Genomic DNA, 26,963 nt, shown 5'->3' with positions numbered 1-26,963 from the left:
AACAAAAAACACAACAACAAACAAAAAAAGAACCAAAGAGCACCAACCACACACACGGAAATATATACATATATATATTTGCTTGCTCGTTCACACTCAATTGTTTTGTATTGGATTTTGCGCGCGCGCCAATGTTGCCAATGGTTGCTGCTGTTGCTGCTGCTGACGGTATTTTCGAAAGACTTGTGAATCGCTGAAGATCTGAATACAGACTGAATCTTGTGGAAAATACACGAAAAATGCTCATATCGAAGAAGCGCAAAAGAAAAGAAAACCAAAACCAAAACCCAAAACACAAAAAAAACATTGCCGAGAGGCAGAACACAAGAACACGTTGAGTACAACAGGGACAGCAACAACAGATGCAGATAAAAAGATACAAAACAACGAAGAAAGAAAAAAAAAAAAGATACAGGGAAGAGAGCAGCAGCAGCAGTATATAGATAAACTTACGCAACGGCAATGTTGTTGTCGTTGGTCGACGACCAACAACTTCTCCAGGAAAAGTACTTGACAAGAATCTACACACCGTTGGTGGTAAATCTTTTTCGCCACTTGTTTCTTGTCCTCTTCAGGACACACACACGCACACACGCACACACACTCAGACACAAAGGCATCGTGCCAGAGAGACGCGTGATCAGGTAGTGCACTTGGCCTACCTCTACCTTTACCTGCCTGACTGTCAGCCTTGAACCACTCACCGATACAAACTCCGCTATATCGTAGATACAAATGTTACAGTTACGCAGAGCGAGATCGAAAGAAAGAGAGCCAGAGAGAAAGAAAGAGAGAGAGAAAGAGAGAGAGAGAGATAGGAGCTCCTCTTGCGTCCTTGCCACATATTTACTCTTGTCTCTCGCTGTCTCTGTGTTGTTTGTTGTTATCTGTTACGTAAGTGAGAAATGTATCTGCATCTTTTGTCTTGCTTCTTTTGCTGCCATCACCTCTAAAGAGCCAGAACAAACTGTGTGTTAACCATGAATGTGCGCACTTGATAGCCAAGGCTAATTGCTGCCGGCATTGCTGATAACAATGTGTTAATGGTTAATTGTGCGTCTTGCAACGCGCATTGCAACTGCGGCTGCAAGGTAAGCCAACACGATAAGCGAATGATAAGCCAAATTAATCTCTTAACTGACCTACACAACAACCCCCAGTAAACTCACAATCCGATCAGCCAAAACGAGAAGCTCATTAATGTTAGCTAAATGATAGTTTTCACTGGCTAAAACCGCTGCCCACACAACCTAGGTCAATGAATGGCACCGATATCGACTTTGACATCGACACCGATACCCAACAGCGACATCGACACCGACACCAAGACTGATTGTGAGACTAAGACCGTCTCTGCTTCACTCTATTCCACTCTACTCCACTTCACTTCTCGTACATCTTGGTACTTTTTCAATTCTTCAAGCACCCAAAGTGACGAAAGTGACACGAGAGTCTTGAAGTAGTGCCGCTTACTGGCGAATAATGATCGCTCCAATACACTGTGACTGTGACTGTGACTGGAGCTATGGCTATGGCTTTAGCTAAAGCAAAAAGCTTTCGCCTTTTGCTATTCGCTGTTTGCAATTCAATTAACGCTGTCAATGTCGACATCGCCGCCGTCGCCCGACAACGGATGAATGACGAACGATGCCATATGATGATGAGCTACAATTACAAGATCAGTGGCGAACTTCGATTGTCGGTAGATAGATAGAGCACACACACACAGCAATCAATGCATGGAATTGGGTTTGGGTTTGGGGGACTGTTTGCTTGCTGACTGACGTTGCTGGCGACGGACGGTCATCATCATCGTCGTCGTTGTCGTTGTCGTCCGTGTTGGTTGTCTGTGGTTTATCAAAAAGCCTCACATTAGAGAACCAGCCGCAACTCTGGCCCATTGTCTGGCCAAATTCAAAAGATACATATAGAGACAAACACAAACAGACAGACAAACACACAAAAAAGAATAGAGGGAGAGGGAAAGAAAACAAAAAAATGAAGCAAAATAAACCAGAATACAGAAGCAACAACAACTGCAACAAGTGCATGTGAAACAAACTTTTTAGATACTCAGCAAACCGAGAGATAGTCGTATGTGTAATGATGGCGCATATTGGTGACTACCTCACATGAACAACAACAACAACAACAAAGATGATGATGATGATGATGACGGCGACATCTAATTGCATGGAACATGGAACAAACCGAGCATTCAAAGCGACAATGCAAAGATAAGTATCGATAAGGTCCACTGGAGAGGGGGCGGAGAGGGGGAACAAAAAAAAAAAAAACAAAGACCACCACCATGGAACAACATTTATTTTGGTGGGGTTTCGGTGGCTCACTGAGAAAGTGGATCTTGGCATTGGCCGATAATGGAGAATGAAAATGATGGGAAATGCCATTAAAAATAATTCAAATAAATCAGAAAACTTTAACGAAATAATGAATCAATTGAATACTTTGCATATTAAGAATCATAACTAACGACACTTTTAAGCCCAACGATATGCATATATGAATCTGAAATTGATTGAAATTGTTTACATAATTATGTGCATGAAAACAGAAAAATTTAATATTTATTTTGATTGTTTAACGCGCCAAAGCGGAAGCAAAAACAACGCAATTTGCGTAAATGGAAATATGTATTTAAAATCCAAAAAGGCAAAAATCTTGAAATCTTTTTTCTTTTTCAATATTCAAGACACATGTCCGGGGTATAACCCACCCACCCACGACAGCCCCCCCGCACACCGCACCCGCCTACCACCCATCCAAGCAAAGCAACAAATCGGTTAATTTGGCAATTTTTCTATGTTTAACAAACAAAACGCAAAACCTAAACAAAAATTTAAGGCACTGCCAAGAGGGGGGGATTGGGTTGGTCTGGAAAGGGGGCAGGGGTGTAGTAGTGCATGTACTACGAATGGTATATGGCACAAATAAAGGTTTTGGCCTTGAATTTTTCGTTGTTGTTGTTGCGCCAGAAAACGTCAACAAAAAAAAAAAGAAGAAAAAAACGCGTGCAAATAAAAGTCAACAATTGTTTTCTCTTTTTGTTGTACTGTGGCTGTGAATTGTATTTTATTTGACTTGTTTTTGATTGGCCTCTCACGAAAATTACATAAAACATAACTGACCGACTGACTGACTGACTGACTGACCGACTGACTGACTGTCGGACTGACTAACTATTGAATTGAACAAACCGAATGCGAAATGTTAAACTATTTCAAAATATTTCCATAATATTGGGAATTGAATTTTATTTTATTTATTGCTTTCATATCAATCGTTATTCCCTTTTTGAAATACCCTTTAAACGGTTTTATATGAAAAGTTTATATATATTTGATTTTAATATATCCAGTCTTTATTTCTTCCTTTCTTCTATGAATTCCTATGAATTACTCAACAATTCGTACTCTATATTATCATTATATCATTTAAATTGTATAGAAAATCGATGAAATCTAATTGGAATGCCAAGAATTATTGACCAATAGGTGGCGGCACTGAATGGCTAATGGATATTTTAAAAGTCGACCCAATGCCTAAGCAAATCTTTACAATTGAAGGTTGTTTTAATTAGCCAGTTTTTTTTTTTTTTTTGTTTTTCTGTTTGCTAGCCAACATAGAAGAGAAATGTTGTGGAAAACCTAGGAATATTTATGCGGGGTGAACCCACAAGGTTACCAATGCCGTCAGTTCCGTTCCATTCCCGGCTCAAACCCGCCCCGCCCGCGTTTTTTGCAGTCAGCCAACAGGAAAAACCGCCAACATGTCTTTCCATATGTTGCCAAAAAACGCAAAACCAAATAAAAGGGCCACACAAAAAACAACACACACAAAAAATAAATACACACACAAAACACAACAAATAATAACAAATATTTAACATTTACAATTTGAAATTTATAGTATAACATTAAAATCGTGTTCAGCCGGTTTTTGCATCGATTAATAATTCCACTAATTGGTTTCCCCTCCCTCCCTCCCACAGTTCTGTTTGAAGAGGTGTGAAATGATGTTCCCAATGTGCGTAAACGAATTCTATGAGTCGAGAAAAGAGTTGAGAAAAAGGAGGAAATAGGCCATAGATGGAGATGGAAATGAAGATTACTCTTTGCGTGTGTGTGTGTGTGTGTGTGTGTGTGTGTGTGTGACCACCCTGCGAGTGTCACCCGTACTCTAAGTGGGTTATTTTGTTTTATTTTTGCAGCTGCAATTTGGCCGTTTGGCGTTTTGCGGCTTATGCAACATTTTGTGAAATGAATTGTTCGGCCAAATCAATTTGCATATTGCGCGGCGCATTTGTGGCAAAGCTACCCAAGAGGCGGCAACAGCAGCAGCAACAACAATTTACAAAATATTTTTGTGTTCACACTCAATTAATGCCAATTGACTGCAAAATTGCAAACACCTTTGACACGTTTGCCCATTCTGAAAGCCAAAATGGAAATGGAAATGGAAATGTGAAAACAATCTGCGTATAATTGTTGGGTGTGAATATGTGAATGAACTAGGCCAGAGATGAGAGAATGATCATGATTCTGATGATGATGATGATGGTGGTGGTGGGCAAAGTGTCTATCCATCCAACCAACCATCTATCTATCCATCTATCTATCTATCTGACTGTTGGTCGCCCTCTCTGTCTCTCTCGCTCTCCACAGTTTTGGGGCCTAAAAGTAAATCAATAAATAAATAAATTGCCCTGGTATGCAAAATTCATGAGACAATTTCAGAAGTACAACCCAACAACAGCAACAACAACAACAGCAAATTATTGACATTTTGAACGCAATTGAACTTTTCGCATAAATTTTTATTTAGTGGCCAACGTTGACAAAAATCAGCAAATGGGAGAGAGAGAGAGAGAGAGAGAGGGGGAAAAAAACCATCGTCCGGGCAGGCGTTTGCATTGAATTGAATTAAATGTAACTTAATTGATAAATAATTGTTATTGTTATGGCATTAAGTGAGCTTGACCCGACTTGCTATCGAGAATGAAAATCGAACTCGGAATGGAAATGAGTAACAGTAAGAGAACAAAATATCTCATATCTCATATATTATGTACGATGTAAAAAACATTTTCGGATAAATTAATCAAAATAATGAAATCAAAAACGTGTGAGATTTGGCATAATTCTCAATCTTCAATTTCTTCGATTATGCACAAGTTTCAAGTTTGTAGATATCGTATATGGATTTTAAATATTCAAAGTTCAACGAAGATTCCATTTAATGTCATAAAAACTGGTTAAATTGATACTGTAGATTCTAGTTCTAGAATCCCTTAACTTAAGGTGAAACATGGTTTTCCTTATCAGAATACTACTCAAACTATAATACAGTTGTCCAAAAGGTCCAACCACGATGTGGGCTCCCCTCAGATGAATGAAAAAAAAGTTCCATCGAGGATAATGAAATTGAGAAAGTGAAATTACAGATTAGAAATTTCTTCTGTTTGTGTTTTTAGCCTTGAGGGAAGCTTGTTGTTTTGCGAATGAATACTGTTAGTACATTCGTACTTAATGCTAAATAAATCAAAGTTGTCGTCATCATTATCATCATCTTAATGAGGCCTGTCGAACGCATGTACTGATTATGTTTTCTTATGTATTTCGACTATTTTGGTGATAAACAATTTTGTCATGTACACGAAAATGAATAATTTGCTGATTTCGTGCAAATGTTGCACAATCTTTCATTCAGGGGCAGGCACAGAGGCAGAATCATCTAAATGACAGAGACAGCAAATGACAGCGAGAGTGAGAGAGGGAGTGCATAAAGTGCAATGAGTTATCTGCATTTTGCTATCACTTCCGGGTCACAGCAGAGTCTTTTGGAATCCCCAATTCCATTCCCCATCTCTGTCTCTCTCTCTCTGTCTCTGTCTCTGTCTCTGTCTTTGATCACGCACAATTTGTTCTTGTTGCTGTTGTCGCGTGTTTAGCATGGTAAATTAGGGATCGTCGACCATATCAGGGCTGGAGTTGGGGTATTAGGCATGCAGCCCTGGTAAATGCAATTAAATGCAAATTGTGACCCCCTGGTTGGTCGATTCGTCGATTGGTTGGTTGGTTGGTTAACCCCGTTAGCCAGCAATTTTGTAGTCTCATTTATATTGTATGTATATTTTGAATCCCCCCCATTCATTAATGTTTCCCCCCACCCCCTTGCAGCCCCTCTCACTTTTCGTTAACTCAGCTTGAAGTCGACTTATCGACATTTTAAAATTCATTGTGTGTCGATTTTATGTTGTTGTTTGGTTTTTTTTTTTTTATTTTTTAATTAAAATTATGTCAACGCAATTGAAATGTTATTGAACCAAAAAGGCAGCAGCGGCAGCAACAAGAACAACAGGAGCAACAGTGGCAACGGCGAATGAGTTCATTAATTTTTGAATTTTGTAACTTTTCAATACAATTGGCAACTTTTCACGTAATTTATGGCAATTACTTTTGCTGTCGCTGTCGCTGATTAAGAAATAAAACAAAGAAAGCGAAAAAACAAAACACGACCGAAAAACCCAAAGAAAACTCTTTCGTTGAAAATGCATTTTTAGCAGAGAAAGAGAGAGAAAGAGAGAAAAAGTGAGTCCTTGTTAAATCTAAAAAGAATCATCAAAATGAGAACCGAAGCGGGGTCAAAGGTTTACAACGAACATTAAATACACTACCTAAATAGAAAGTATATAAATTTCTCACAGAGTTGGAAAAGTCACAAGCTTTACTTGCATTCGCCAGCACTAATCAGTGTTGTGAAGTCCCAAAAAGAAATCAAATATAAATGTACGTGTGTGTGTATGTAATTTATGTTCCCCCATTTTAAATCAATTGTTTCCAATAAAAAAAATTGTCACAACAATTTATGGTACTCACCCTTGTTTTTTTTTAAGGCCAAGGCATCAACATAAAAAAGCACCACAAAAAATTGTTGTGGGCCACAAAAATAGGAACCAACCGAAAAAAAAGAGGAAAAACCCGAAACGGTTGAAACTTCCTCTGCGAAAAAGTGTTTTTAGTTTCGTTTTTCGTTTTTCAGTTCGTGTCCGTGTTCGTGTCAATGACTGTGGCACAGGATGCGTTGCGCTTCACTTCCTTTTCTCACTCACTCTTTCCCGATATCTCTATATCCTTCTTTCAGTCTCTGCGGAATTGCTGCAATTGAAATTTTAGAGAATGAAAATTAAAATCAAAACAGTTACAAATATATTCTATATTCTAAATTTATATAGGACTAAAAGAAATAAATATAGGCAAAGAATTTCATCTTTGATTGGTATTGTTCCTATAGGTTTTCATATATCCTTTTCGTTTATCTATACTTCAAGAGGTTGACATAACAAAGGAAGCAATTGAAAATAGAGCATTATTGTTTAGAGGGTATCCCGTTAGTCGTTGTCTTAATTCAATTAAATTCTGTTTACATAAATTTAACAACTGTAAATTAAATTGAATAACGCAAAATGTTTCCACTATATTCATACAAAGCAGAATCACCAGCACCGCCAGCACCGCTGACACCCCCGCCAAATGTAGGGGATGCTGATAAAGTTTTTTTTTTTTCATTCCAGATATATTTTGTAGTTGTTTTTTTGTGTGTTCGGTGGAAATGTAGAAATGGTAACCAAGAGGAAGTTGCCTGCTAATCAAGAATAAAAAAATATCAAAAAAAAAAAAAAACAAGCAAATGGCGCATTCAACAAAAACTAAACTAAACTAAATGTAAAGGCAAAGCCCAAGTCTGACCTTGAACTAATAAGAGAATATAGCAAGAACAATAATAATAACAAAAGTCAATTGCATAACTCAATTTAAGCATAAGCAACTACATATGTACTTACTACATAGAAAATGTACAATATAAAACAACGAAAACATTTCCATCAGACGATTAAGAGTTCACTGTGTTCTGCAATCAAAGTGTGCTCCAAATCCTTGTTTATTGTTTTTCTTCGACCGAAATAGAAGGAAGTCGATTCTCGTTTTCAGTTGGAGAGAGATTTGAGGAAAATTGACAGTTCAATTCTACGCCTCGCTGAGCCTTAACCACTGAATGTGACTCCATCCTCTCTGCAATTCTCTGACTGTCTATTTCAATCTGGCTAAGAACATTTCGTGCTGGATGATGGGCCGGAAGGGGAATCAATCATTTTCTTTATAAATGTATGTACATATAAATTCAATGGATGATTTAGATATAAAAAGTAAAAGGAAAACAAATTAAACAGAACTCATTTCTATCGATAGGCTTTACCATTTTATCGATCTATCGATCTATTCTCCCCCTCTAAGCACTGGGTGAAAAAACAACACAATTCAGCGAATGTCAATTTCTATTTCTTGACTTTCAATTTGATGAGGAGAAAACTTGAATGTTAATGGCTTAATTTTTCAAATTGTTTTGCTGTTTTTTTTTTTTTTTTTGTTTTCTCACACACATAACAAAACCATAAAAACAAAACGCAAATCGAGAAAGATAATAAAAATTTTTATACAACGACGAAAAAGGCGAACAAGAAGAAGAAGAAGAAGAAGATGCCGCCAGAAGTGCCAAAAACACGTTTAAATGTCAAAATGTAACTCCCCATTTCCAGTCCGGCAACAACAACAACAACAACAACAAATGCAACAACTGCAAGACTGTCTGAGGCGCCGCAAAAGCAACAAAAATCAAATTAGCGCCAAATGCTGTCGCCGATGTCAGCGCCACTGTCAGCTTCAACGTCGACGTCAGCGTCAACGTTGTCTTGGCCTGTTGCAATCGACGATGTTTGTCTTGTTGTTAATATGGATATACCCTAAACCTAGATACGGGTATATATGAATGAAATGAGCCAAGCATTTGCACTTAGACAATATGCAATTTAGAATAGATAAAGCTGATAATTTGATCGACCCAAATGAAAGTTTCTTTATATGAATTATAGATTGAAGTCAATCATAGTCAGTCATAGACAATAGCCTAAATCCTTCATCCTTCAATGAGTTTGAGCGATTTAACAGAGCTTAGAATCAATTAATATTATTAATATTATAACAAAATAAATATTCCACAATCATTAGAAACAAAAAATAAACTCAATTAAACAACTAAAATGTTGAAATTTGTTATATTAACAACTTAAAACTCAATGAAATAGTTAGATGTTTCGATAACTCTATACTTTATCTATATCTATAGTTTCAGAACCAAATTCTTTGGCTGATATCAGGGTATACAAATTTCGTTAGTAAGTGGACAATTTTTTTTTGTTTTTTTTTTTTGTTTTATAAATTTCATTTTCAGTTACTTTTTATTGCTGTTTATAATTTTGCGCTTATGCAAAAAAAATTTAAAAGATTAAAAGTTAAAAATACAACAAAATACAAACAACAAAAAAAAAGCACAACAAAAATGTGTTTAAATTAAACGCAAATTTTTAGTTGTGTATTCTCCTCCCCCTTCCACTTCACCTACCCCAGTTGGTTTTTTTGGTGGGACATAAGAGCAAGGTATTTATTATATACGGTGATTACCATTTATAAGACAGTTAAAATTTATGACTAATGACAGCAACAGAGGGGAATAACGATAATTATGATATTGGCATTTTATTATTGGAACTAACTGAATTCTTTAGACTTGCTCCGACCGAGAAGACTTCTTCATAAACTGTGTATCTCAATTGCAATGATGATGACGACGACGGCGATGATGATGATGAAGACAGACGACGACTGTTGTTCGTTCTTCGCTTCAGACGTCGACCAAGACATGATTAAAGCTCCATTAATTGCGCCTGACAATGACAAGGAGATGTCGTCGCCATCAAAAGCCAGTCCCGATGTCAGGGACAGCCAAAAAAAAAGAACCAGAAGAAAAATACCAAGAAGTAGTCAACATTGAGTCAATGTTTATACCGAAAATTTCATACACTTTTACTTCTCTTTGGCTCGGTTTAAAAAAAAATAGTAATGAATATACCCTTCTCTTCACAGGGTATTCAATACAGAAAGAACATAAACACACACAAAAAAAAAGAACATTAAGAACTTTGTTCACTTACAGTGTCAAGGAGAAAGGAGAGAGGGGCGGTGGGCGGTGTGCGGTGGGCGAGGGTGGCATACTAAAGACTTGAAGTCATTATCAACAATGACAAATAGAATGAATATCGGCAATATGCATTATATATATATATATGTTTGTGGAATGATTTATATATTGTTTTTCGTGCAATATCAAGATGATAGATAACTAGAAGGAGGCCTGACAATTTAAGAATCTCACTTGATTTCTCTCGGTGTTCTCGGCTAATTATTGCACGATTAGTTCAATGGAGGTCAATGTGGTCCCTACCACATCTCATCATATGTATCTCCCCCCGCTCCTAGTTGTCATTTCTCAGATTTTCCAATGTTCTCGCTCGCATAAATGTCCGCGATTTCGATTAGACAAACTTCTCATCGTTCATCTCATTCATCATTCATCTCTCCTCTCACTCTCTCTCTCACTCTCTTTTGTGCCTCATTCATAAAGTCATTAAACTCTCTACCCATTGGCTTTGCTTATCATTGTTATTGTTAATGCTTGTTGGTTGTCTCTGCCTGTTGTTGCTGTTGCTGTTGTTGTTGTTATTGTTGCTGCCACCCCGCAGCAACATGTTGCTATTTGTCGAGATCCACAAGCAACACTCATTAGCTGAATAATTTTTGTGTATTTCTTGATTTATCCTTCAGCCACATCTCACGTTCTCCCTCCTGTCAGTCGTGATAGCTTTCATGGGCTGCCTGGCTGGCACCTACCCACCTACCCACACAACCCGCCGAAACAGGTGGGCGTCAACACAAGTGACGACTGGTTGATGACGGAGCGGGGGGGAGGAGGGGTCGACCACCCATGGTCTTTCGGTCGTTTGCTCTGTTTAGTCAGCAGTCGTAGTCGTCGTCGTCGTCATTATCATCATCAATTCAATTGCTTCGACCACAAAATCATTGACATAACACAAAAGTTAACAAGTTGCCACTGTTGTCGTTGTTGCTACTGCTGTTGTTGCTGTTGCTGTTGCTGTCTGCAACATCAGCAACATGTCAGCTAGTTGGTACCCCCCAGTATCTCAGTCTCTCTTTGTATTATTGTGAGCGCCATTCAGTTCATGGGAATCCGCTCCAGAAGATGCCACCAAGAAGCAACCCAGCAACAGCTGCAGCTGCTGTCTGTTGCTGTTGCTGCTGCTGTTGCTGTTGCTGCTGTTGACTGCAAACTTTGGCCCCGCTTCATTTGCTTGGCATTGGCGTGGGTGTTGTTACCGAGATGCTAGATGGGTGGGTGGATGGTTGAGGGGCAATTTGCTTGCTTGCTTGCTTGCATTTCGCTGTCGCAACAATTTTACATACATTTCTCACATGATTTTCAACACGACCTCCTACAACTCCTCCTCCTCCTCCTCCTCCTGCTGCTGCTGCTGCTGCTCTCCTCTGTTAACAATGAGAATAATGTTGCTGCTGCTGTCATCGTTGTTGGTGCAAGTGTTTCATGTATCATTGTTGTAGTTTTTTTTTTGTTATTTGCCCTCCGACTTGGCATCATATTTGTTTGTTTGCCAGTTGTGAATTATAATTTGATTTGTATGCTTCAATTCTATATGCATATTTGAGTTTTAACTCTTAACCCCTTTAAGACTTCTTCAATGAAATCTATTTATGTTGATTTTTCTTTTGGTTATATTTTCTGGTTTACCTTCATATATTTTATGATATATCTATACTTGTTTCATGTAATAAGCTCATTGGATTATGTTATGTTGATGTTAGAGCTGTTGTTGCCGTTAAAAGTGTTGTTGTCGTTGTAAATGTGATGCCATTGGCAATTTTTTGGGCATGGCTTTATTGTTGTTGACTATCATAAAATAAAAAACCCCAAAAAGAGAAGAAAAAAAAACGCAACATACTGCATAATAAACAACATCAAAAACACAGCACAGACAGAAAGAGAGAGAGAGAGGAAGCGTGAGGGAGGGAGAAAAAACAGAAGAACCCTAACAACATACGCTTTAAATACTGCGGCAACATACTCACAAAAGCGAAAAAAAAAAAAAAACAAAAACAAAATAACGTTGGCAAAAAATATGATAAAAATGCCAAAAAGCCAAACGAAAAATTGTCAACCAGAAACATTGCTGGCCACCGCAAACAGCTGTAACGGACGCCAGCGACAATGTTGCTGCTGCTTCTGCTCCCTCCTAGTGCAACAACAACAACAACAACAACACAAAACACGAACACAAACACAAACAACAAAGCCAACATGAAAGCCTGGGAGAAACACACGTTTTAATTTTTGCACTACACCAAAAACTGCAATGCACATTGCAAAAATTGTTCACGGTGCCCCTCAACATGTCAACTACGCGCCACGCCCCCACCAACACCACCCCCTCTTAGATAACCCTTCTGTTTTGGGTGACAGAACGCGAATATCGTGCTAGAAACATATGCTTTCACACTTGCCACACACACACACACAGAGAAGCATTCCCCAAAGGTGTGATGCAAACGAAATGGTGGCCAGAAGAATGAGAGTGGAAACTGAGGGAAGGAGGGTAGGAGGGTAGGAGCCCCAAATGCCCACCAACAAATTGGTCAACTTTAGTGGGAGAATGCAATTAAATGAATTCTCCAAAAAAGTTAAAAACTTTTCAAGTATTTTGTTACTTACTTGACAATCTTTGTTGCCGAACTAAACGATTTAAAAATCTCATAATGGTTTTCATATATCTTTTTCTATAATAGACAACTTTTGTTTCAACTTACTTATAGGAGAAGTCGAATAAAATTATGAATTATTAATATTGCCTTAATTATATAGCATTTTACACTCTTTGTCCTTTTTGCGGCTGATTATTCATTGCAGTTTCTGCTCATTTGTTTTTGTTGTTTCAATGTTGGCTTTAGCTTGATGTCGCCTGGACTGCGGTCCCCCCTTACTGACTAACTGGATCCTGGGAACTGTTTTGTTGTTAATGATATTGTTGTTGTTCTTTGGCATCCACTTGGCATGCAATTTACATGTAGCAGGCGAAAATTAAGTGCTTGTCACATTTGCGGTTTGGGACAACGTTTAATTTTGCAATATTTTTCTCTCCCCCGCTCCCCCATCAAAATGGAAAATGGAAACTTTCCGCTCTTGGATTGGAAATGAAAACTCGCAACTTCAGGGCGTCGTGTGAAATCTATTGATTTAACTTATACCTAATGTGACAATAGGCGTTGCTTCCTTCCTGCCTTCCCGCCTTCCTGCCTTGTCATGTCGGTTATACCCTGTAAATACCCTATAAATATACTGGGGCATAAAAATGTGTAATAAAACGAAGCGAATTGTAAGCGGAAGTAGCAGCGACGCATTCAGCTGTGACGACGACAACGACTACTACGATGACTGAGAAGCTTTGGCTTATATCAGAAGTAGCAGCAGCAGCAGCGGAAGAAGGAGGCTCCCTCTATGCAGAAGAAGGAGACGGCAACGAAGAAAAAAGAAAGAGAGGGACGGTGGTGGGGGTAGGGGGAGGAATTGACTCCCCAATCCACCATGTAAGAGGGGACGGACGGACGGGCGGGCAGGCAGGCAACATAAAGAAAGACAAACGACGACTGTCGGCCATGGAGTGTAATGTAAATTACGAGCGGAGGCAAACAAGAACAATAAAAAATATATATATATATATATACATACATATATATGTATGTACATATATGCCACAACAACAACAACAACAACATGAGGAAGAACATCAAATGAGGCAGCCAAGCGGTCGTTCGGTGGGTCGGTTGGTCGCTAGGTCGGTGCACCTGTACGTACAATTCTCATTTCGTTTGGACGATTGGACGTTGGATGACGCTGACGTTGACTGTAAACTGTTGCCGCTGTTGCTGTTGTTGCTGCTGCCCCAACTGTGTTTACTGCTTCCGCTTGCTGCTGGTGGCAGAGCAGCAAGAACAACAACATTGACCACAAAAGCGTAACATCCCCGTCCCCGCCTTCGGTCCACCTGCTTAAAGGGCTATTCGTCGGACGTTCGTCGACACTTTGACGCATCGTTGGCTTTAGGCGGGCGGATGAAGCGAATTGTTACTGACTGCCTCAAGCTAGCTATCCAGCTAGCTAGCTAGTGATCCCGGTGCCATTTGGTTCGTCCCAATCCCAGTCCCCACTCTCTCTCTCTCTCTCTCTCTCTCTTTCTCAGACCTTTTGATGACTCAGCGCTATGACTATTCCCGCTTGCCCCCTACCATTTACCTATGGCTTTCATGGTTAAATAAATATGCCAGATCTAAGTGAGGAAACGCTACGTTGCACTTGTTGTTGTTGTTAGCCATCTGGAGGGTGGAATTGGGGGGGGGGGGTGGGGGGGGTGAGGGAAGTATATGTATATGTTAGAGCTTAAATAAGGCATCTAACGGTTATTCTTACTTTATTAGCCAAAATATTATACAACAATCAACAAGTGCATGGAAATTAAACAAAATTTATAGGTTTTTTTTTTTTTGTTTACTTACTATTAAACAAAATTTATAGTTTTTTTTTTTTTGTTTAATGCAAGAACAAGACATTAAATGTCAGATGATTACATATACACATAAATATCTATTCAAAAGCAATCAAAATATTATATGTTATGTAGTCAACTCACTTATTTTCCGCTCATTAGTGTTAACCAAACAAAGAGAAGTACAATTGCTCAGTAAATTTTCAAAAAAGGTCTACAGATCAATACAAAAGTATTCTTTAAATTCAAAATCTTATTCATTTCAACGACAAGATCTTAAGGTTTAGATCAGAGGATAGATAGCTTATGCAGAACTTGGTTAGTTTCAAAAAATAACTTTACTGGCAATCTGCTTTGTCTATGATTTTATAATCTTAGTCCTAAGAATCATCTGAAGCTGTCTAAAAGTTTAAAAAGTTTAAAATTTAGTCAAACTGAATGCTAAGAATGAATATCAGACATTAACAAAGATATGGAAAATGGTTTTTGTCAAAGTCGTTAGGAAAATGACCGAGTAAGGAATATAAATGTTATTCTTGATTATAGTATGAATCAGTTGGAAAATTATTCAAAATTTCAAACTACATTGACTAGAAATAATGATAAATTGGCTCATTGATATATTACAAAAACTGTTTATTGCTCCATTGCAATTTAATGACATAATTTTCTCTTTGTTCTATTCTTTCGTTTCAGCATTTAGTGTGATTATTTCATTATTTTGAACGGTAAGTACATTTTTGGGTGGAAATTAAATGCCATGGCAATGCATTCGAGATGATGATGTGTGCATATAAGTGGCATACCTTCCGATTACAAATTCGTTAAATGAAACGGAAATGTGAGGTCACATCAGACATCTATTGGGTTATACGGGCACGTATCTACACATACACACACACATACATACACACATACTATATATGTGGTAGCGAAAATAGTGCTAAAATTTTAGGTGTTTTTTTTTTTTTTGCTGTTGTTCAATGTTGATTTGTTGATGCAAAAACGGATTTGGATTTCGATTTGGATATAGATTCGACGACTACTGTCTGTGAGTGTGTGTATGTGTGTGTGTGTGTGTGTGTGTGTGGCCCTTGATTGAGTTGAGTTCAGTTCAGTTTGAATCAATTTCACAACTAACTAAGTATTTATCATGACCCTATCCCCCCTATACCGCCCATTCCATCCCCTCGTCTGTCTCGGACCACCCAACACGCTATCAGTCTTCGTTTGACTGGCCACGAAAATGGATTTTGGTGTGCGTGTTTTTTTGTCGCGCTGATTTAATTTCACGTTCTCTGTGAATGTGAACTGTATCTGTATGTGTGTGTGTGTGAGTGTGTGTGTGTTTGTGGTGTGTTTAGTATTTGTTTTTGCGTCTCCTCTAATTTGATTTGCGTGCCGTTTGTAACACTTTCTAAAGTTGATAATGACTTTTTCGCTCTGACCATGTGGTGCGTCGCATTGGCCTGGCATTTGAACTTTAGATTTGGAACCATCCGACACCTCCTCCCCCCATCACCCCAAAAGAAAACCAGGCAGGCAGGCAGGCAGATGCGACAAGTCAATTAAATGCAATTACAAATGCCCAAAAACCTTCTCATTTTCTCACTGAAACGGAAAACGAGCCATACTATACATTTGATTCCAAATGATCTAACGTGTATGGCTAATTTATAATCATTCATCATTCTCATCATTTGCCCGCTGGTCTCAAAACTGATAACACGCGGCGAAGGTCGTCCATTTGAGATCAATAGACCAGAACACCAAAAAGGAAAACAAAAAAAACTCTTCCATGCTGTGATTATATGCGAAAACATGTGTGCGAATTCAATTAAGGGTTTTCTACATTTTTTGTTTTGGTGCCAGATGTTCAATTATTTCTAGAACTATTTCAAATTCATCACAATATGGTGAAATGAGATGACGTGCCAAAATAGTTCCCAGGATAATAAGTTTTCAGTAAGTCAGTCAATTAGGGTATTCCATAGCCTCATTACTTTCCTGTCGTCTATCTCATTTGATCTCTCTGACTCTCTCACTCTCACTGTGTGTGTGTGTGTGTTTGCTGAGTTTGAGCCAACCATTTCATTTGTATGTGTGTATGCATATATTTTTGTTAATATTTTATATTATATATCCGCCTTTTCACCTCTCAAAATAAACCACTAAAAATTTCGCCCACTTTAAGTTAATTTCAATTGAATTTGCATTTAAAAACATGTTTTAAACGAAACCAAAAAAAAATAAAACCAACAGAAAAAATCAGTGGCTTGCATTATATTTACTCAAGTCGATCTCTATATACCCTAGAAACCTGAACAATATTGTTTTAAGCTTATTTTAAATTGGTTTTTTGATTGGGAAATCGTCAGGAGATCCCTGAATATACTTTTAGAGGCAAAAATCTATTTTCAAGAAGTTGATGTTACATTTTATAGAAGAAGAATATAGCAAATTAAAAGTTTAATTTGTAAAATTTTTCAGAATAACTTGATACTTTTCTAGATCTAAAATGTATAATATTTCCTAGGTTTACCTATATAGTCATCTTCTATTTGTTAGTAATCAAGGATAAAATGAAATCAATTTATAAGAAGAAAGTAACTCTAAAAATGGAAAAATCTAGAAAAATAGAATTTAATTTCATAAAGTTTCATAGAGATTAAAAAACTTGGATAACTTGATGACTAAATAAATATACTTATATTGGGTTTTAGGGTATATATCTATAGATGTATATATATATATATGGCAAGAGAAGAAGAAAATGATAAATAAAACTTACTTTTGCTGCTTTTTATAATCCAGGCGAATGAAAGAAGAGATGAAAGAGAGAAAGACGTAAAGTTGTTCCTGTTGTTGTTGTTGTTTTTGTTGTTATTGTTGATAATTTTTGGTTGTGGTTTTGTTTTGTTTTTTTTTTTTTCTCTTCCTCTGCTCTGTTTTTGTTGCTTTTCGTTATGAATTTATGGTTTTTCTTGTTGTTGTTGTTGTTGTTGTTTGTGGGTTAACAACAAATAATTGTTTAACACGACACACACACGCACACAAAACCAAAAAAAAAGTTGAAGAAGACACACATATACACACACATCTATACAAAAACGTATATAAACTGGATTTGCATATGAATTAATATTTGAATTTGTTGTTGTTGTTGTTGTTGTTGTTGTTGCTGCTGCTGATTGATCTTGTTTCATAAACTAAATTTTATTTAATTGTTTAAAGTTTTCTTGCTGTTGTTGTTGTTTGTTGCCTTTCATTTTATTATTATTATTATATATTTTTTATCTTTGTTGTTGTCGTTGTTGTTGTTGTCGCTGCGGTTGTCGCTTTTGTTGTACACAATTCACAATTTATGCACAAAGAATTGAAATTTTTCCATGCAATTTTCATTTCATTTTCATATTTTCAATTTTTTCCTTTTTCCTTTCTTTTTTTAAGGTACACGCAAAATAAAACAAAAACAATTGGCAGTTTATACACGAAAAAAAAAATCACAAAAAATATACTGTAAAAGAGAAGAATTGAAAGGGATGGGTAGATTATTAGTTAGTTGAAAAAGTACAAAAACAAAAACAAACTAAGATTAACAATTAAAACCTTTGGACTGATTGCCCAATCGAAGTTCTTTTCCTCTACTTTGTAAAGGACTTAAGGCCAGTAACTAATCAATTTAACTAGCCGGCTAACTTAACAAGTAGTCAAACCAATTTCTTCCTTCTTTATTAAATATATATGTATATTAAGTCATTGAGTTTATGCCAATAAAAAAAGAGTTTATTTAAATATAAAAGATATAGTGAGTTGAGCCATCAAAATTGAAATTGTTGAAATTATTATTGAAAAATCAGCAAAGAAATAAATTAGCATCACTCACTAACACACACACACACAACAATTTTTATAATGTTTATATATATAGCCAACAGATTTGCTGCGATCGCTTAAAACTAGGTCAAATCGATGGCATTATATTGAAAAGCGAATAGCCTTAGTATTAGAAGTATATAGACTAGTTAATCGGGCTGATCTCATATTTGGCATATCCTCTTAGCAGGGAAAATGAGAAAGTATTTCACTTCCTTACAGAAATAAATGAAGAGAGTAAGAAGAGGGCTTCAAGGGAAGGGGTCATGAGGTGAGTTGGGAAGGGGGTAAAGTAATAATTAAAGTTATGCACGTTTTCCCACAAATTGCACATGACTTTTTTGTAAATTTTTTTGTTTGTTAACAATATACACATGTTTTCTCCTCTCTTTCTTTCTTATTCTTTTGGTCTTTTCTTTCTTTCTCTGTTGTTGTTTTTTATTTATTTCTTTTGGTTTTTGCAAACAGAAGAACAAAAACAAAAATAGAAATTGGAACCATTTTTGTTGTCTCCCCGGTTTTTTTTTTTAATTTTTTTTTTTTGCCCGCCGTCCCGGAATATTATTATTACCGATCGCTTTTATTTCTTTTTGTTGTAAATTTTATGTTTGCTCTCTCACGCACCGTTACCATTCACGTTCACAGTTGTTTTTGGAATGAGGAGGAGGCAGAGGTGGAGGTCTCGCCAGCTCGTTAATTTATAAGGGGTTGTTTAAAGACTATGTTTGACGGCGCTGCAAGGGGGGCTCGCAACTCGATGTCGCAGCTCGATCCAACATGCAAGTCGATCCAACTTCCAACAAAAGATCACTGTTTATACAAAAGAGAGTAAAAAGAGAGTAAAAATCGTGAGAAATGGTCGAACTCGAGCAAAGGAGTCAGTCTCCGACCATTCAGTCGAGCAAAAGAGTCAGACTCCGACAATAGAGTCGAACATGCAACCTCAGAGTCGAACGTCAAAGAAAAGAGAACAAAGAGCATGGAACAAGGAGCATTCGTGTCGCATTGCTTTTCGGTTTTGTCTTGGTTCGGCTCGATTCGGGTCGTTTCGTTGCTAAGAGCGCAATGATCGTACATACGATCTTGGGGCCATTTAAGAGAGAGAGAGAGAAAGATTGTGAGCCAAAGAGAGTCAAGAGCAGTGCTGGGCATTTTAGCCATTTTCAGCTAGATTTAAGCTGATCTTTATTTAAATGGGAAAATATTGAAAAATCAATGTGATTTCGTTCAAAAACAAATGATTAGAGGATAACTTTTTGCTGATATATATGATCAATAGATCTGATCGAATGTGTAAAGTATTTAGAAAATGTTCATATTATGACGTTTTAAGAGCCCAATTCAAAGTGTATCTGTCCATAGATTTTAGATATCATTTCTATAACAATTCAATGTGATCATATATAGTATATAAATATATGTTTTCAAGTAAATATGTAAACATTTATCTTATTCACATACGTTTCATTCTGTTAATTGTATGTTTTGTAGGTTTCCAATGAAATTTGTAGTTCCAAAAATCATGTGCGTGACTTTTGCTGGACTCTTGCTGAGTATTTCAACATAATCGCTTTGTTTTTCTGTCTCCCTCGCTCAGTGCCCCCTCTCCCTCTTTCTCTCACACACACAAACACACACACACACGGAGAGTGTGTCTCTGTTTTATTCTCTGTCGCTATCTCTATTGAGAGATTGTCAATGATTAATGGCCAGAAATGGAAATGGTAAAAATGCATTTTAGTTTTGGGCCTTCTCATTTCTCCGTGCAACTAATTGAGAAATTTACATGCCGACACACACAGTCACACAACTACACACACACACACACACACACACATGGAGAAGCTAGCAAAGCATTGAAAACAAATTTGCCATTTGTTAGGGAAAATCTACATTTTTCCAATTTTCAATTTGTTGACCTTTACGAGGTCAGAGTGAGAGAGGGATGGAGTAAGTGAAGAATTATCGGTTAAATTGTAGTTACCATACTAACTCTGGTCCCACTGAGTGGTTGAGTGGGTGGGAGGGTGGTTGGGTGGTGGTTTTTGGGTACAGCTGGTCTAAATCAATCTCATTCATTGCCATGCATGAAAGTATTTTTGAGATACATTTTGTTTTTTGAAGTCAATTTCAATGGGCAATTTAATTTTGATTTTTTCCATTTCACTTTCATTTCCAGTGTGTGTGTGTGGGGGGGGGGGGGGGGGGGGGGGGGGATGAGATCGGACATATCCTTAATTTCAACTTGAATCCATTATTTTGTTGTTGGATTGCCAAATTGTATTTCACGCTACTTTTAATTAGGCCTCTTCGTTGCGGCCCTTTCCCTCCAAGTCGAGAAGTCAATCTCACAATCTGTTGCTGAAGAATACCCTATAAATACATGTGTAGGGTATATCAGCATTTTTCTCATACATTATTATGGACAAATTTGGAATTATTTTAAACAAATATTGTTGCGATTCCAAGTTAATATATGTGACCAACTTAACGCTTGGTAATTGACCTTCTGCATTTTGATTGCAGGGTATTGCAAATTTGCTTGTGTTGCTTCTCTCTTTTCTCTTTGTTTTTTATGTCTCTTAGGGCCCACATAATGGCCAATTAGGCCCACTTGGCTACGATTCCTCATTGGACATAACGCGCCTCCTTCTTGCCCATAGGTCTTGTGCGTTTACATTTTGTTAATGGTCAAGTGTATTTTGGGAGCTGATGCGTTCTGTCTGGGCCCTAGCATTGGCCTGGTCTGGTTTTGGTTTCAATTTCCCTCCCCCCGATGGCCAACAAACTGGAAAGAAAAAAACCGACCAAAAACTTCAAGTTTTGCTGCTGCTCTTGGTACTTTTCCTTCTTCTTTCTCATCTCGCCTCATCTTATATATATATATATATATATACTTTTTTTTTTGGTTTGGTTTGGTGCTTTAAGTGAAATCAATTAAAAAATTTCTTTGTCTTTTCGAATTGTTTGTCTTCTTCTTATGTTGTTGTTGTTGTTGTAGTTGGCTTAGTGGCAGCAGCGGCTCGAAGTGGCATTTGGAATTTTCAATGGAAATTAATTTCTTTTGTTTTGGTTTTTTTTTTTTTTATTTTTTATTTTCGTTAACTGTTGTTGTACTTCTTCCATCTTGTTTAATCATTTTCACTTTTTTTTTTCTGTTGTTTTGTTTTTACTTTTTTTCTTGATGAATGTTCTCGTTTTCACTTTCTTTTAGAAAACAAAAAGTTATTACAAACGCAGAGGAAACTAATTAAAAAACAAAACAAAAATCAAAAGGCACTTCGAATCGAGTTTGGTATTGAAATGAATTTTGTTTATGCCTCTTTGATTTTACACTTGGCCAATATTAATGGAATTTAAATTTCTTACCATAAATTAGCATTCTGTCAAAGACATTAAACAGATATTGAGGAAACTTGTTTTAGTTCAAATTTAAATGGAGATTAGAAAGCTTTTAACTCGTTTTTGAATTGAATACTAAGGATTTGTTTGGATACAAAACTCATATTGGGCTTTCTTTTCCGTATTCATATCAAATGCCATGGAGAGGCTTTTGTTTGTTCTGTTTTTTGTTCTTCCGAATTTAAAAGTAGGTTAAGTCTTTTATATAGATTCTATAGGTATCGTACTTGAATCCTTAGCTTAACAAAGCTGGACCATCAATTCATGTGTGAATGAGTGAACATATTTTCCCCCAACTCTAAGCCATAGCTGGCGCTTGACTCTTTACGATTTATGTATCTTGGCATGGGTGTGTGTGTGTGTGTGTGTGTGTGTGTGTGTGTGGGTAAAGTCAAAACGCAAATTGACAACTTAATGCCGAGAAAGTTCAAAGTGCGCCACCATAGCCGTTCCCTCATCAGAAACAAAGTTCCCAAAACGAATGTTCGTGTCGATGTCGATGCCATTCGACATTGACATTCAAATCTAAACATAAATAATAACAATGATAAACATATCAACACGCCGGGCCAGGGCTCAGATATCTTCCCCCCTCCCCTACACCACCCCACCCTCTGGCCTACCGAGTGAGTGATGGAGCACAGGGAGCAGAGTTGGGTGTGGTTTTGGAGCAGTCAAACATTTTTAGGATTCATTCGCTTCGGGCCTATCAAATCGAACTGAACAGAACAGAAGAGAACCACAACAAAAAAAAAACAAAAAAAAAATAAAGAAATGAGAAGAAAACCGAAAAAAAAGGCAAATGGCAAAAGAAAACATCAGGAAAAAGCTTACAGTATTAAGGCCAAGACAACGACTAACAAATACTCTGCAGTAACTTAACTAATGATTGTGAGATGAAATTTTTGCATGATTTCAAAAGATCTGCTATAACCTAATGTATGAAATTCACTGCCCGAATGTATAAAGACAATCATGTTAAAGAGGATAACAAATATACCCGTTTTCTATCACACTCTAGTTAGAGGGTATGACAAGTAAAGCTGACAACGATAGGCACAAGGAATTTGTATTTTTTTCTCTTTTTTTTTTTTTGGTTGGTTCCCAACATGAAAAGTGGACAGCAATTTGCAAAGTTTTCTTCAACACACAGAAGGAAAGAAAAAACAACAATAACAAAACAGAATGGAAATAAAAGGGGGGAAAAACCATTTAAAGCCAAGTGAAAGAGAAAAAAAACGACAGGAAAACGGAAGATAGTGAGGAAAAGAAATTTCATATTCTCTTAACAACGATCATATTCAACTAGTTTTACATCTGAAGGCATTTTCATGCTGTTGTCCCCTGTCAAATTTGGTTTATATCCACAAAAGGGAGAGAGCCCATCATGGTCCAGTCTTGAGAGTCCAGTGGAAAAAAGGGGCAAATAACAGAGACGTCGCCGCATTGTCGGGTTTGTCGTCATGACATTTGAACTTGGCCATGAGTCATCAAAAAAAACTTCAACTTGGACTTTACCTACCACTACGAGTCAGTGTGTGTGTGAGTCTGTGTGTGTGTGTGTGTTGACATTGCAGTTTAGTTTTTATGCTATGTATGTGTGTTTGTGTTGCTATGATGCTGGATATCAATTGATCTGACCTTCCTGGAAAAAAAAAACAAAACAAAACAAAAAGAAGTAGGAGCGAGTACATTGCTTTTCCATTAACAAGTCAACACATTTTTCATATTTATCATCTCATTGTCTTGTTCATATGCCATGCCTGCATATATATACAGTTCGGGATCGTTAAGGGATTGTCAAGTGACGACCCGCCCGCTGCCCGCTGAAGGGAATGTCTTAAGGAAAGGCATGTCAATCAAATATTTTAAATTGGAATTTTCTGGACTTTCGCCCATTGGTCACTGCTCTGTTTTCACTCCATTGTTTATTCAATTAAATATCGTGTAGATATTCTATATAGCCTATTGGAAAATAACTAGATTGATTTGTTAAGAAAATTTCAAGCCACACATGAAAGGGAAATCTCTTATATTTATATTCCCTTTGATTGTAAACATAGTATACTTAATGAAAACATAGTAAGAGTATAGAAATTTCGGCAAAAAATTTAAATACATAGTTCTGATTTTTTGACCTTTTTTCGTGTTGCCGTAAAAAAGAAAACGAAAACGAAAACAAAAAAAAAAAGGAACATAACATTGACCTTTTGGCCTGGACTCACTCTCCCTCTCCCTCTCTCTCTCTCTCTCTCTCTCTCTCTCTCTCTCTCACGTTTCCTACTTTGCCTGGGAGCCTTTTTTCCTTCCTTTCTTTCCTACTTACTTCCTACCCAATCAATGGACTGTCATAATAATAATAATTTCCATCATATAAATGTCAGTTTAAGTAAAAATAACTTCATTCTCCTACCAACATATACTACACATTTACAGAATTGGGAGTCACATGAGTAGTATGAAGAGGAGGTGGTGGTGGGGGGGGGGCAGGAGGCAGATGTTGAACCATGAAGGAGGATGGAGATAAAGAAAAAGTCTGCTGCTGTTTGTTGTTGTTGTTTTTGTTGTAAACTAATTATAATCAATTCTAATCGTCTTTAAATTGCTGCTTTTACTGCTTCCTTTTCTGGGCCGGACTTTAAAAGGTGTTTGTTATAGTTGTTGCCACTGTAAGCAACAATGCTTCCGCCTAGTCAGTGGGCCTTCTCCTCCTTTTAGCCTTTTTTCTTCTCTTGCTAGCCAACAACAACTGGTTGGCTATTTAGTATGTGCATGTAATTCGCCCATGTCCCATTATGCCAACAAAATGAAAAGTCCATCTACATTGTTGCTGAGGTTTCCTTCCACAAGTTGACGCAAGTTAGAATAGACGACTCAATATCTATAAATATCATTTACATACCATTTACATGAAAGAAAGAAATCTATATAGAATCATCAGGGAAAGAGTGTCAAATTCTTCGTTACATTGCTTCCTATGTTTTCTTTTCTTCGTGCTGTGTGTTGGGTTTATTTTTTATGGGCTTTTCCGCTTTGATTCTATTTTGAACTGAACTGTACTAAACTGGGAGCGGTTAGTCTCTAGTTATGGTCAGCAAAAAGCAGATGAAGCATTTGATTTTTTCTTTTTTTTTTTTTCGTTTGATATTCAACAGAAAACTCAACTCAAACTGCAGTTAGAGAAAATTGAAAAAGACTAACCGCAATGTATCAGTTTAACACGACAATCTACTTACAATGACGAAAACAGAATAGCGAAAGGATTTGAAGGGGGGATTATGGGTGGATGGTGGGTGGTGGTGGTTACCGTAGGTGTCTAAAAGTAATATAGGGTAATGGAGAGGACAGCCGCAGCTTTGCCTTTTCCATTTTCCTGTTCGATGCTTCGCGTTGTTTGCTGTCAAATTGACATTTTTCGTTTTCGCTTAAAAACCACAAAAACCGCCCAGATTGTTTGTCTTAACAGCAGCTGGCATCTCTCTCCTCCTCAATTCGCCTCCCCCCGCCAGAAATATATTCTCCTCCTCCGCCATTTGCCTGTCAATCACGCTCACACACACAGCCCATTTTCAATCCCAATTCTGATGATATTTTTCACATTCACAGCCTCCAATGTCTTTCCCCTAACCAATTGGAACTTCATTTGACGTTCGTTTTCTACATTCCAAACATACATATAATACCCAAGCACCCAAACTCCTCCCGCATTCGAATTCGCATCCCATTCCATCAGATCCCGCAGCAGGCGCTAATGTTTGCTGTCACACAGTTAGTAGGTAGAATGGTGTGGGGGAGGAGGCAGAGGGCCAATTACATGCCCTTCTCTCAGGCCCACAATCTCCCCCATCCATTGAAGCCATTTGCCATTCACACATTTAACTTTGAACCGAAAACATAGGCCCAACCCCAACCACCAGGCATCAGTTAGGCACCCGGCACCCGGCACCAGTCACTAGTCATCAGGCACCAGATCTGGTCCCATTTGATGAATGGGCTGTCTGTCACTTTGATGCCTTGTGGATATTTTGCACCACCACCCCGCAAAACAAAACAACCAACAAACAACAACAACAAACCCTAAACATTAGGCCGGAAAATGGAGCCGACAAGAAAAACCAATGTCAAGTATCAAAATGTGAAACATTTCCGCAATCGCAAACGATGGAACGATCGAACGATCGATCACAAATGTTCAAAACGCCAAATTCTGCGGCCAGCACTTTTATTTAATGGAAAATTTTGTAAAACTTATCTCATTGGGAGTTAATTTCCAGGATCATAAGTGGTAGAGAGAGAGATACATATATATATCGAAATATAGTTTTTTTTATCAAAAATTCTTCGAAATCTGCTTGAAAATGGTCCCCGTGTAGGAAAAGCTTTGCTTGTAGCAATCTATTATATTGGTTACCGTTATCCTGTATATAATCCATATAATAGTAACTGTCATATATAGTTTTTTCTGGATAATCTTCCTAAGAAATTGGTCAATTCGATGTCCTTCAAGCGTCCTTTAAGCATTTTCACTGAGTTCACTTTCCCTTTACTTGACAAACGTTTTGAAAGGCGATTTCGGGAATCGATTGTAAAGTTTGGTTACACTTAACGGTAGCTTTCTTCTAGTCTATTGACAATATATGAGATGTTTCTTATCTGTAGACATCAGCTTATTACTTTTCACATTCGCTAGATGATGGAAACTTTGACTAAGCTCTTTTGCTTGCTGCTAGCCTTCAATGTGGGTTTCGGTGTCATCTTTGGCATCCTGTTGCCATGCATATTCAGTGGGAAAGGAACTGAAACTGGATTGAGGAGTCGGGCAAATGGGTAGAATACTCGTGTGTGTTGTTTAAATTAAGTAAAAACCCATATCATGTTGTCTTCTTCTTCTACATGATGTTTTACCTCTCGTCTTCTTCCAACGTCTAACCTGCTCCTCGTCGCCGTCGTCGTCGTCGTCAACGTCGTCATCCTTCTTTAGTTGGATTTGGCTTTGACTCTGACTCTGACTCAGGGGCTTTTGTGCTTGGGAAATCGCGCTTTGATGGGCGTGGCCCAGTCAGAATCAGAGTTGGAGTTGGCGTTGGAGTCGGAGTCTGTTTAAAGAGGGACAGAGAGAGAGAGAGAGACAGAGAGAGAG

General features: G+C 37.5%; 1 protein-coding gene across 1 annotated transcript in view; it reads right to left on the bottom strand.

The window, feature by feature from the left end:
• The window catches only part of LOC6641209 (protein folded gastrulation), a 28,135-nt gene extending 10,707 nt beyond the window's left edge, over positions 1-17,428 (bottom strand). Inside the window, exons 1-2 of the mRNA XM_023175288.2 lie at positions 17,337-17,428; positions 6,900-7,178 (exon numbers count right to left, since the gene is read on the bottom strand). The gene's annotated coding sequence lies outside the window, so the exon portion shown is untranslated. The remainder of the gene's footprint in view (positions 1-6,899; positions 7,179-17,336) is intronic.
• Between the last annotated feature and the right edge of the window lie 9,535 nt (positions 17,429-26,963).

The sequence above is a fragment of the Drosophila willistoni genome, assembly GCF_018902025.1.
Source record: "Drosophila willistoni isolate 14030-0811.24 chromosome XL unlocalized genomic scaffold, UCI_dwil_1.1 Seg141, whole genome shotgun sequence".
Lineage (NCBI taxonomy): Eukaryota > Metazoa > Arthropoda > Insecta > Diptera > Drosophilidae > Drosophila > Drosophila willistoni.
This window is presented reverse-complemented; position numbering and strand designations above follow the sequence as displayed.